This window comes from Macrobrachium rosenbergii, chromosome 26 (genome assembly GCF_040412425.1).
Source record: "Macrobrachium rosenbergii isolate ZJJX-2024 chromosome 26, ASM4041242v1, whole genome shotgun sequence".
Classification (NCBI taxonomy): Eukaryota; Metazoa; Arthropoda; class Malacostraca; order Decapoda; family Palaemonidae; genus Macrobrachium; species Macrobrachium rosenbergii.
Window position 1 is genome coordinate 25,909,175 of NC_089766.1, and position 11,179 is coordinate 25,920,353.

Consider the following 11,179-nt stretch of genomic DNA (forward strand, 5'->3'; position numbering starts at 1 on the left):
ATCCCCAGTCATACGCCATCCTTCCTACTGTCAACACCATGGCAAATCCAACTGAGCGTGATTTAGAAGCACATTTTCGGGAAGAATTATTCCAAAGAAGTGAAGGAAAGAAATATGTCTTGCTTCCAAAAGAACAGTATAATGAAATTATTTCAGAACTGACAGCAATTGACAAGTCAGGCAAAAAGACGCCTCATGAATACTACCTTCTGAAGAAGTATGAGATCCTCAAGTGTGGTGATGTTCTCAAGTTGATTAGAAGACGGACTGCCAATGAAGATCCTATCTATTTTGCTACATTGGAGGATACATTCGACATTATTAAGCGTGCTCATATTGCAACTGGCCACGGAGGGCGCGATAAGATGGTAAAGGAATTATCTAAAAAGTATGCCAACATTACCCATGATGCAATATCTATTTACAAATCACTGTGCATCGAATGTCAGCGTAAACGTAAGCGACCAACAACCAAAGGGACTGTTGTTCGACCTATTCTGACAAAGAACTTTGGCTCCAGATCACAAGTTGACCTTGTAGACATGCAGGCGATGAAGCAAGGCAACTATAAGTGGATAATGGTCTACCAAGATCATCTTACAAAGTTCTGTGTATTGAGACCGCTCACATCAAAACGTGCTGCAGAAGTTGCGTATCAGCTGTTGGATATTTTTCTTTTACTTGATGCACCGGAAATTCTACAAAGTGACAACGGATCGGAGTTTACTGCTTGTGTTATTACAGAACTTAAACTGCTTTGGCCTGATCTCGTAATGGTTCATGGAAAACCTAGACATCCTCAGAGCCAGGGTCAGTTGAACGAGCAAACTGTGATATTAAAGATATGTTGGTAGCCTGGTTGAGTGATAATAATACAACAGACTGGACAGTTGGTTTAAAATTTGTGCAGTTTCAAAAACTCTAGCTACCATTCTGGCATTAGAAGGTCACCATTTGCTGCATTGTTTGGATCCGATGCAAAAGTAGGACTGACAACTTCAGCTCTTCCACATGATGTAATTCACCGTCTCCAAAGTGAGGACGATTTGCTGGCAGTAATTACGGAAGAAACAACTTCAGATGAACCACCTGCTGTCGAACCAGTTACTGCTAAACCGCCTGCTGTCGAACCAGTTACTGCTGAACCACCTGCTGTCGAACCAGTTACTGCTGAACCATCTGCTGTCGAACAAGTCACTGCTGAACCACCTGCTGTCGAACAAGTCACTGCACTGGGAGTATTGTGCACGACTGTGATTAGAGGTTAGTCAGTAGGGTATCCTTATGGTCGAACGGATAACAAATTTCCCTCAATACACTGTATTTTTATGTTATTATGTGGATTGTAGTGAGTGTAATGTTTCTCTCTCTCTCTCTCTCTCTCTCTCTCTCTCTCTCTCTCTCTCTCTCTCTGCAGCTGTCGAACCACCTGCTGTCGAACAAGTTACTGCCGAACCATCTGCTGTCGAACCAGTTACTGCTGAACCACCTGCTGTCGAACCAACATCACCACTCTCCGTTCGTCAAAAGAATATTACCCCTCAGCGAAAACGTGCGTGCGAAGCACAGCTTTCACAAGCTGAACGTATGGTTAAACGAAGTCGTCGTATTAGGGACCGTGGAAACGTCGGGAACAATGTAACGATTCCGATACCAATGGTGGATAGGGTGGGGATCCAAGGAATATCATGGGAATAATTATGGATATTGACGAAAATGACAATTACACGATTGCAGTGAAGAGTGGTATACTGAGTGGGAAATATACCAGGAATCAGTTTGATTTATGTACGTATGAACTGTATTCAAAAGACCATGTGACAACCGATAGGATTGTTTCGCTTCGAACTGCTGTGCAGCAAGAGTCGAAGTCAGGTGGTCAAGGTTTCGCCAAATGCAACTGTGCTGGTTCAAAACGTTGTCAAACAAATCGATGTAAATGTTTTAAGCTGAAAGTTAAATGCAACTCACGATGTCATGCAAGTTTGCATTGTGAAAACAAGGCTTCGTTCTAAATATTAGAACGATCCTTATTATTTTTTTACTAGTTTTATTGTTAATGAGTATTTTGTGACAGACAAGTTTTATTTTCTGTTCATAATAAATTTTGTTACATCCAAGTGTTTTATGTGATAAATAAAATATGACAGAAGTGTATTACTGTTTTTAGTGATTTATTCCATTATTCTACCATACCATACAAGTTTACATTGTGAAAACAAGGCTTTGTTTATCGTTTCAGCTATTTATTTCATTGTTCTTTCATACCAAACACGATTCAGGGAATCTGTATAATAATAAGGTCGAATAATCAGGGAATATGTATATTCACTAAAAATTTCAGGGAATATACATATCCTCTGAGTGAATCAGACATTATGCACATTCCCTGAAAATATCAGAGAATATATATATTCCCTGATTATACAGATTCACTGTAACATATATAAGGTGCACAGTTTATATCCTTACCGGCTATCAAAAAGGTTTCAGGCGTTTTCACGACTCCGGAGGTTAGCAGGACGAAGGCACACAAGACGAGGGGAAAGACAGACTGTCCTTCCAAAGACAACAGGAGAATCCAGGGATACAAGGTCGAAAACTGGATGTAGGGGAGCACAGGCAGTGCCCTCCAGAACGCATGGGAAGGGCGTCCGACCGCAGCAAAGGAGATGCCCCTCAGAGAGCAGCTGCAAAGGTCTCCAGACAGAAGAAAACCAGCAAAACTGTAGAAGAATTCAATGTCGAAATCCTGTGCGAATAAAGTCTCCAAAAACCTCCAAGAGAGGGAGCCGAATACACACTGCCTTCATCCTCAGCCAACAGTCCCCACCAAACATGAGGCAGTGAACGGGGAATCACCAAACAAGCATTTCAGCCAAATAATTACATGAAAAGAGAAAAACAACTTTCATGGGCGAGGTACCACTTAAATAAGAAAACCTTCGGTAGGAGCGAGAAACAACCTTAACCAGCTTTTCTTGTGGCATTGTAATGGGAAAATTATTCTTTAAATATTATTGATTTGTTTAGGAATTGATTCATCATCCTCCTCTAATATCTTTATACTGCTGATGAGAGTGATTGGGACTGTAAATGTTTTCGTTTTCGTTGTGGACATCGAATGCATAGAAGTGTAGCCAGCTCTGAATGTGGAGCGCTGTCCTGAATCTTTCGTCTGCATATTGGTAACACTAAAGAAACATGTAAGGGACGAGAACGCTGTTGGTGTGAAAAGGACGTCAAGCGGTCCACCCTTCATTTTGGCTATTTTACCAAATTATTAATACAAGTTATTATCTATCCCTTGCAAGGTAAGCTTTTAAAGTCATAATATTACCGGGGTTGGAACAGATCAGCATCATGAAAGAACAGCAGCAGAGTGCAGCGTTGTTGCATGCCCAGTCAACGTGATTGCAACACCTTAATGTGAAAAATTTTCGTAGTCGTGAAATATTCTTCACATTCATTAGTTGTCATGATATTTTGCTGTGTTAGTTTGAGTTGTAACTTAGCGTTTGATAGGGTTGTAGAACGTTAGAAAAAGATAGTTGTAAGTATTTTGTTTATGTAAGGTTTTGTAGATACCAGTGCCAAAAGGGGTGCCACAAAATGGCCGTCCGACAATCTTGGGTTTACCCCTACCTCCCTCATGGAAGTTTCCACTGCCAATTACGATTTTAGACTAGGCTATACAGTAATTTAAGAAGGCCTACCTAGACTAATTCTGTTTGAATGAGGAATTATGACAATTTTTGTTACAAATAGCTTAGCTATATATATAAAAGTTCATGAAAACTTAATTACATAGGACTTAGCCTATACCCTCATTAAACTAACCTAACTTGTGGCCTATTGTAACCTAGTAAAAAATCAGCCATGTAAACTTTGCATAGGCTATCCTTAACGATTTCTGAAGAGGCCTAGCCTAGAATATCCTGTTAAAAGGCACCTAGCCTCAGTTTTACCTCGTTTTAGTTTAAGTGTTTCTCAGAAATCTTTCAGGTAGTCTTATCCGTTGACATATACAAAACATTTAGTACTGTGTGGAGTAGGGTATCAAATGATTTACACCTTACTGTAAATTAATTGATTCCAGGGCTGCTCCATTTTTTATACTTATCCTGTTGTGAAGGAAAAGCAATTCCCATAGTATGTAGTTCATATATTTTTTTTTGAGATCTCTCAATATAGAGAGTTATTTTTGTTGTTTTAAACTACTCACTTGTATTGTTTTCTTGAAATAAAATTAAATAAAAGGAATATTTCAGGGATAGTTCAGGAGTCCTGAAGAATATGTAAATTATCTAGTCCAGGAGTTCAAAAACTATGTAAATTAACCAAGTCCGGGAGACTAGACCTGGGAGAAATTTGGCATGATGTAATGAGTAATAAAGAAACGAACTGAGTACCAGGGATTTTCTTCAATACCATCGTACCTACCACTAAAAATGGAAATCAGCACTTCAATTGCCTCCCAGTGGGAAGACATCACCTGGCCTCATCAGTAATAAGACCCGTACACCCAAGGAATATCATGTAATAGCAGGTAGGGCAGGCCTACCCTAATTCCCAGGCAGCGTAAAAGTCTTCATACCCACTGTGTCAACTATGACACAGTACCATTCTCCGACCCCTGTCTCCAAAAGAAGACTGACAGCAGTGCATCTAGATAGTAGTATTATTATTCTCTCTTTATCTCATATATCTTAATGTCTTGGTGGGGGGAAGAATTCTCCCGTGACAGCATAAAAATAAAATTAAATTGAAATTAACTGAAAGTAATTTACTTTAAAAGGCCAACGAATAAAAAAATTAAGCAAATTATTTAATATATATATATATATATATATATATATATATATATATATATATATATATATATATATATATATATATCTTAAGATATGTATATATATATATATGTATATGAATTTTTATCGCAGTGACAGGAGCAGTGTATTGGTCTAACTGTAGTGGTAAGACTAAGTATGGCAAAAGAATAAGTGCCTGTGTGTGTGTGTGTGTGTGTGTGTGTGTGTGTGATCCATGAATGGAAAAGCATGAGCCTGGGAAGAGTTCTTGGCAGAGTATGAATCCATTCTTCACTGGGTTAGGTTTGGATGTACTAGCTGAATTAAATGCAAAGATAGGTGGCAAAATGAAGACAGATATGTTGTAATGAATAAACGATGGAGAAGAGTCTCGCGGAGGTGCGTCAAGAGAATGGCTTGATTAATAAAAAGGAAATAGGGAGAAAAATATATTTAGAATCTACTGGTCACTTTTTACCAAATATGTATGCAGTTGTAATAATCCCAATGCCCCTTATCTTATCGATTTCTTCTCACCTTGGAAGTGCTTTGCACCACAAAGCCTAGATCCAGAAGAAAGTAAAGATTTGAACTACCATTCAGGGTATCAGAATGAGGTAAATTTATCCACCTGGCCACGAAGATAAACGTTACCTCGTTCTGATACCCTGGATGCAAGGTTCGAATCATGCAAAAGCGTCAGGATTTCTTTATTTCTTTTTCAATCTGGAGCTGGGCTTTGCAGTGACAAACATTTCCAGACTGTGAAGAAACTGAGAGGTTAAGAGGGCATTGTGGTTACAGTATTAAAATTACATAGGGAGGAAGAGCAAGTTGAAGGTGTTTAATTGTAATAAGGAGAGTAGTTGGAAGTGTAAGTGATCATAATCTGGTTGATGTGGAATTTTAATAGATGAAACGTTCCTGGTGCAGTTTATGTATGGGGTTCGACAAATTGGCAATGAATCCTCTCTGTATGTGAGTTAAGCACCTAATGCTTAAATTTCTTTCATGGGGAATGCTGTGATTCAGCTATTGTTGAATGATGAATGTAGCGATGACCATTGTTATTCTCTTATGAGCCACCCTCACTTGAACGAAATTATTTAAATTACGGTTATTTGTAATATTCTTGAAATATTAACACACAATAGGATTCAGACACTTTCACCCTTCCACAGATACATTTATATTCATAAGAAAGACAAAACAAGAAAAGCAGAGGAAAAAAAGGTGAAAGAAAAAATAAAATAATTTGGAAGGAGAGCGACGAAGAGTGAAAGAGTTCCTTGGTAAGTGGGAGGGACACAATTGTTTGGCAGTTTCATTTTCTGCGCCAGGTCGTGGCTAACAAAAATGAACTGTTAACTGATTAATCTTTTACCCGTCTGATAATAATTATTGTTAATGTAGAACTATGGCTGTGGTAACTTAATTCACAAGCAATGTTGTTATCATGTTCATAGTTTTTAAATGGAGAAATGAGCCAAACTTAAAGTTTCTAAGGATTGCGCTGCCCACACCAGTATTAGGAGGTGGAAATGTGACATGTACAAATGGCGAATACGGTGACTTAGTTAAAACTCTACTACCATCGGAGGTTACTGGCTTGGTCTCTCGAAGCACGGACGTAATTGTCAAAAAGGTTCCGACCATCGACGCTAATGGAGGAAAAGTCATTCTTTATCATTAATATTTTTTTTTCATTTGTGATCATTGCAATTAGTGCTATGTGATAAAACAGATGTTGATAACTGTCACTAACGCTCAATTATTGTTTAACGTTTATTTATATTTAAAAGATCTGATGGCCATAAAACCTTACAGCTATTATAAAATTTTGTTTAACATACCGTATCAGATTCTTTTTATTAATCACTTGAGTATCTATGTGGTTTTTCCTTAGAGTGACGAGGTTGCGCTTCTTCAGAGAGGTGCAGGAGATTCTACCACACATCATAATCTTCTGTAATAACACCTGGGCCTAACCTCACTACAGAATTAAGTTACCAGATCCCGAAACAAGGAAAAAACAAACAACAAAGAAGACAAACCCATATATCTATAAAACTCTGCGGTATTTTGCGCCTAAGTTAATTAAGTTTTCCCCTCGCAGATATTATTGCAACACACACAAAAAAACTACTCCGAACTACTGCACTTACGCAGAAAAGGAAAAAACAACACCAAAAAAAACTTAACTCCGACAATTAAAGATCTATATAACTATACAGACAGACGTCCTCAGTTAAAAATAAAACTACAAATCACACACCTTTAAAATCCATTAAAAAAACAAAAGAGAAAAAAAATCATCAGAAACAACAGTATATCGCAGGAATTAACCCACAAGATTCCCATTAGCCTGTCTTTTTAATTTTAGATATATGTGTCAACCAAGACACTCCCATATTTTCATCCTGAACAACAAATCTATTCCCCTTCTTTACTTCTACATTCCGAAAAAGACACTGAAATTTAAGACCTAGTTTATAATTCAACTGATTCTTAACATTTTTTTTCACAAAAACTCTATCTCCCACAGCAATTTAACTCTATCTGGTTTTGAATTGCTCCTGTCAACCATATCCTGAGTTTTCAATTCAAGATTCTTAGCAAGACACGCATATCTCTCTTTAGCAGTACAGATCAGCAATTTAACTGTATCATCACCCGATGGAATAGGTAATAAATCAAATGCGCCCCGCGCTGGGTAGCCAAATAGCAGTTCATTGGGAGACATTCCAGTGGTATCACTAACCATAGAATTGATGCTATGCTGAACCTGTGGAATATATCGATCCCAATTTACATCATTGCCCCCTACAGTAATTCTGAGAGCCTCAATTACCTTCCTATTTGCCTCTTCACATAGCCCATTAGCTTCTGGTCTATAGGGAATAATAGTGACTTTCCGAATGCCCATTACATCAGCAAGACACTCTGACATCTTGTTCACAAACTCTCTCCCATTATCTGTAATCAGCACCTCAGGAACCCCATAACGGCAAATATATCCATTAAAGAACGCGACTGCCACCTCCTCCACTGCTTTATGCTTCAAAGGAAAAATCTCTACAAACCTAGCTAATTCGTCCACGACCCTCGATGGCTTACACACATTACAAACTGAACAACCTCTCACAAAGTCTTCCACTGACACAAACATATTCTTCCAAAAGAATTGTCCCCATATATTCTGATACGTCTTCTCAATACCCAAATGGGGACTGCTGGACCCGCAACAAACAATATCCAGAACTGTAGGTACTAAACTCCGAGGGACAACTATTTGTGTTGTATCACCCTTGTCCTCACTATTTCTCAGTCTGTATCTAATCTTCCTAACAAATTACCCTGTAATTCATGACCCGCAAAATCTCATCCTATTTAGATTCTACTAAACTGATATCCCAGTCTATGCAGTCTCCAGATACATAACATACATGAGAACCATCCGAATTAGGACAACTTCTACTAAGGGTGTCCGCTACAACATTATGTCTACCCTTTATATACCTAAGCTTGGCATCAAACTCCCTGATTGTCAAATACCACCTAGCTCTTTTAGGGGAAAGATCCAGCTTATTGAAAAAATCCAACAATGGCTTATGATCTGTAAGAACCTCTACTTGATTGCACATCAATAACATCTTAAAATGAACCAAACTGGACACTATGGCAAAGGTCTCCTTGTCCACTACCGACCATAGCCGTTCATTACTGAGTCTTCCATCAAACCTCTGCATAAGGTAGGCCCCTATGCCATCGTGACTGGCATCTGCCACCAAAGTGAAAGGACACTGTTGTTGTTTTAGATTTAGCTGGCCTTGTGCCAGCACGGGCTCTTGCTCCTAGAGCAGCCCATAACAATAAAGGACGCTCAAAATCAGGAAACTGCAACACTGGGGATTAACTAAAGCATCCTTAATATTCTGAAATGCTGACTGCTGTCCATCACCCCATACAAACTGCACATCGTCCCTCAGGACATCTGTCAAAGAAGACACTGAAGCAGAAAAACCCTTCACAAACCTACAAAAAAATCCAGCCATGCCCAAGAAAGACAAAACCTGTTTCTTATTCTTGGGAGTAGGAAAATCTACAATTGCCCTAACTTTATCCTCATTCACTTTAACACCCTCTTTAGAAATGACATTACCAAATATACTATCTTCTTCTTCAGAAAATTACACTTAGCTAATTTTATCTTCAAACCTGCTAACATAAGCCTCCTAAACACTTCCCTAAGAACTTCTAAATGTTCCTCTACAGAATAAGGGGCAACTAAGATGTCATCCATATATGCAAAAATGGATTTCCCTAACAAGCCATGCAAAACTGTATTCACAAGCGTAGTAAATGTCATAGGGCTACCTGATAAACCAAACAGCATCCGCGTGAACTCATAATGTCTCTTTGGCAAAGAAAACACTGCATACTTGCGACTCTCCTAAGTGGTACTTGCAAGTACCCTTGCATCAGATCTATTGAAGAATAAATATTCTTGCCCCCAATCTCAACAAATAAATCTGGCAAACACACCACAGGGTAACGATCAGGAATGGTTTTCTCATTCAACTTCCTAAAGCCCACACAAACCCAGATTGAACCATCCTTCCTAGGCACTGCTAACAACGGAAAATTAAATGACGAAGAACTGGGCCTAACAATGCCTTCCTCCTCCCACTTATTAACCTCTTGCTCTACCTGTTCTGTAATCTTAAAATGAATCCTATATCAAGGGACAAAAATAGGCTTAGTCTTATCCTCTAAATGAACCTTGTGTTTTAACACATTTGTTAACCCTTTCTTATCCCCTTTAAGTGCGACTATGTCTGCAGATTCAACCAGAACATTTTCCACACCCTTAATATATTCTTCAAAATCAGCATTGGCTAAATGATCCCTAAAAACCTGCCTCATGTCGCCGACACGCTGGGTGGCCCAGTAACAATGTATTCCCCAAAGCAGCCCCTCATGTAACCAAAAATGGTTCTGTAAAAGTTTTACCCCCAAGAAATACAAGCACATTTACGTAGCCCAAAACCCGTAACCTATTTGCTTGCACATCACATACTGTCTCTTTAGCAGGCCTCAAACAATGATCAGAAAACATCAATCAGAACAACTCATAATTCATTAGATTAATAGAGGCACCTGTATCTATAAAGATATTCACATCAGCCCCATACACAGACCCTTTTACCACTGGCTTCGGCTCTGAGGTCCAGTCCTATATCACAAGAAAAATCTCTTTCTGCTGCAGGCCCCTAAAAATTCTGTCAGCCCCCAAAAAACCCCTCGAGGAGTTCTCCTGCCTGCCAGATCAATGCTCTGAGGCGTGCTTCTAGACTAAGAAATGGGCAAAACCGCCAACCGTGAATGCAGACTTGCAAGCGCCACAATATTTCACCATACAAAACTTCTTAGTATGGCCCTGTCTATTACAATTACAACAACGCCCCTGAGATCCTGAACTCGCAGAAGTCTTATCATCCTCTGTCTTGGCACATAACCTGATAATTGTGGAACCAGAATTACTCTGTGTATGATGCTTCAGAATAGCCCTGGAAGATTTCGTCAACCCGTCTAAAAAGGAGCTGCCTACTGTAGGGCATTTCGACATGTGCTTGCAAATTTGAGAGAACAGTAAAGTTTCATCCGACACTCTTTCTATCTCCGTGTCAAAACTATTTATGATAGCATCAGGAACGTCATTCAGAATTCACGCATATTGCAATAATTTCTCAAGATTCTCTATCGTAATAGAGCCTCCATTTACCCAAACAGAATTTCTCAACTTCTTTGAAAAATCCCTTGCAACATCAAAACATCTAGCACTAAACATGACCAGTAAATCATGGCCTTTACGGACCTTGAAAAGAGATCTGAGATCTCGAACTGCGTCATCGGCACCAGCTGCGCCATGTGACGCCCTCAAAAAACCCTTAAGATCGTCCCAGGTCCTAACTTCAAAAAGTGATGATTCTGGCAACGCTGTCCAATATCCCCTTTATCTAAACTAAAGAAACCTTTTGCATCATTGAAAGCTTCTACCCCATCCATTATTTTCTTGGCAACTAAACAATCCGGCACCCCATTAACCAGTCCAGGAAAAGCCTGTATTCCTGCGTTTACGGATGTAAATTTGTTCAACATTGTCACCTTCAAGGTGGAAGAAGAACAGGTGGAATCACGCGCAGCTCGAGACGAGTCAGTGACGTCAAACGGAACCCAGAACTACTCACGGTCAAATATTACTGCAATGCATTTCTAGCCATAGGGCACTATTGCGTTGTTTTATAGTTCAATTAGTTCATTATTAAGTAGTTATAATATGATAAAATTATATTTCCCTTTAC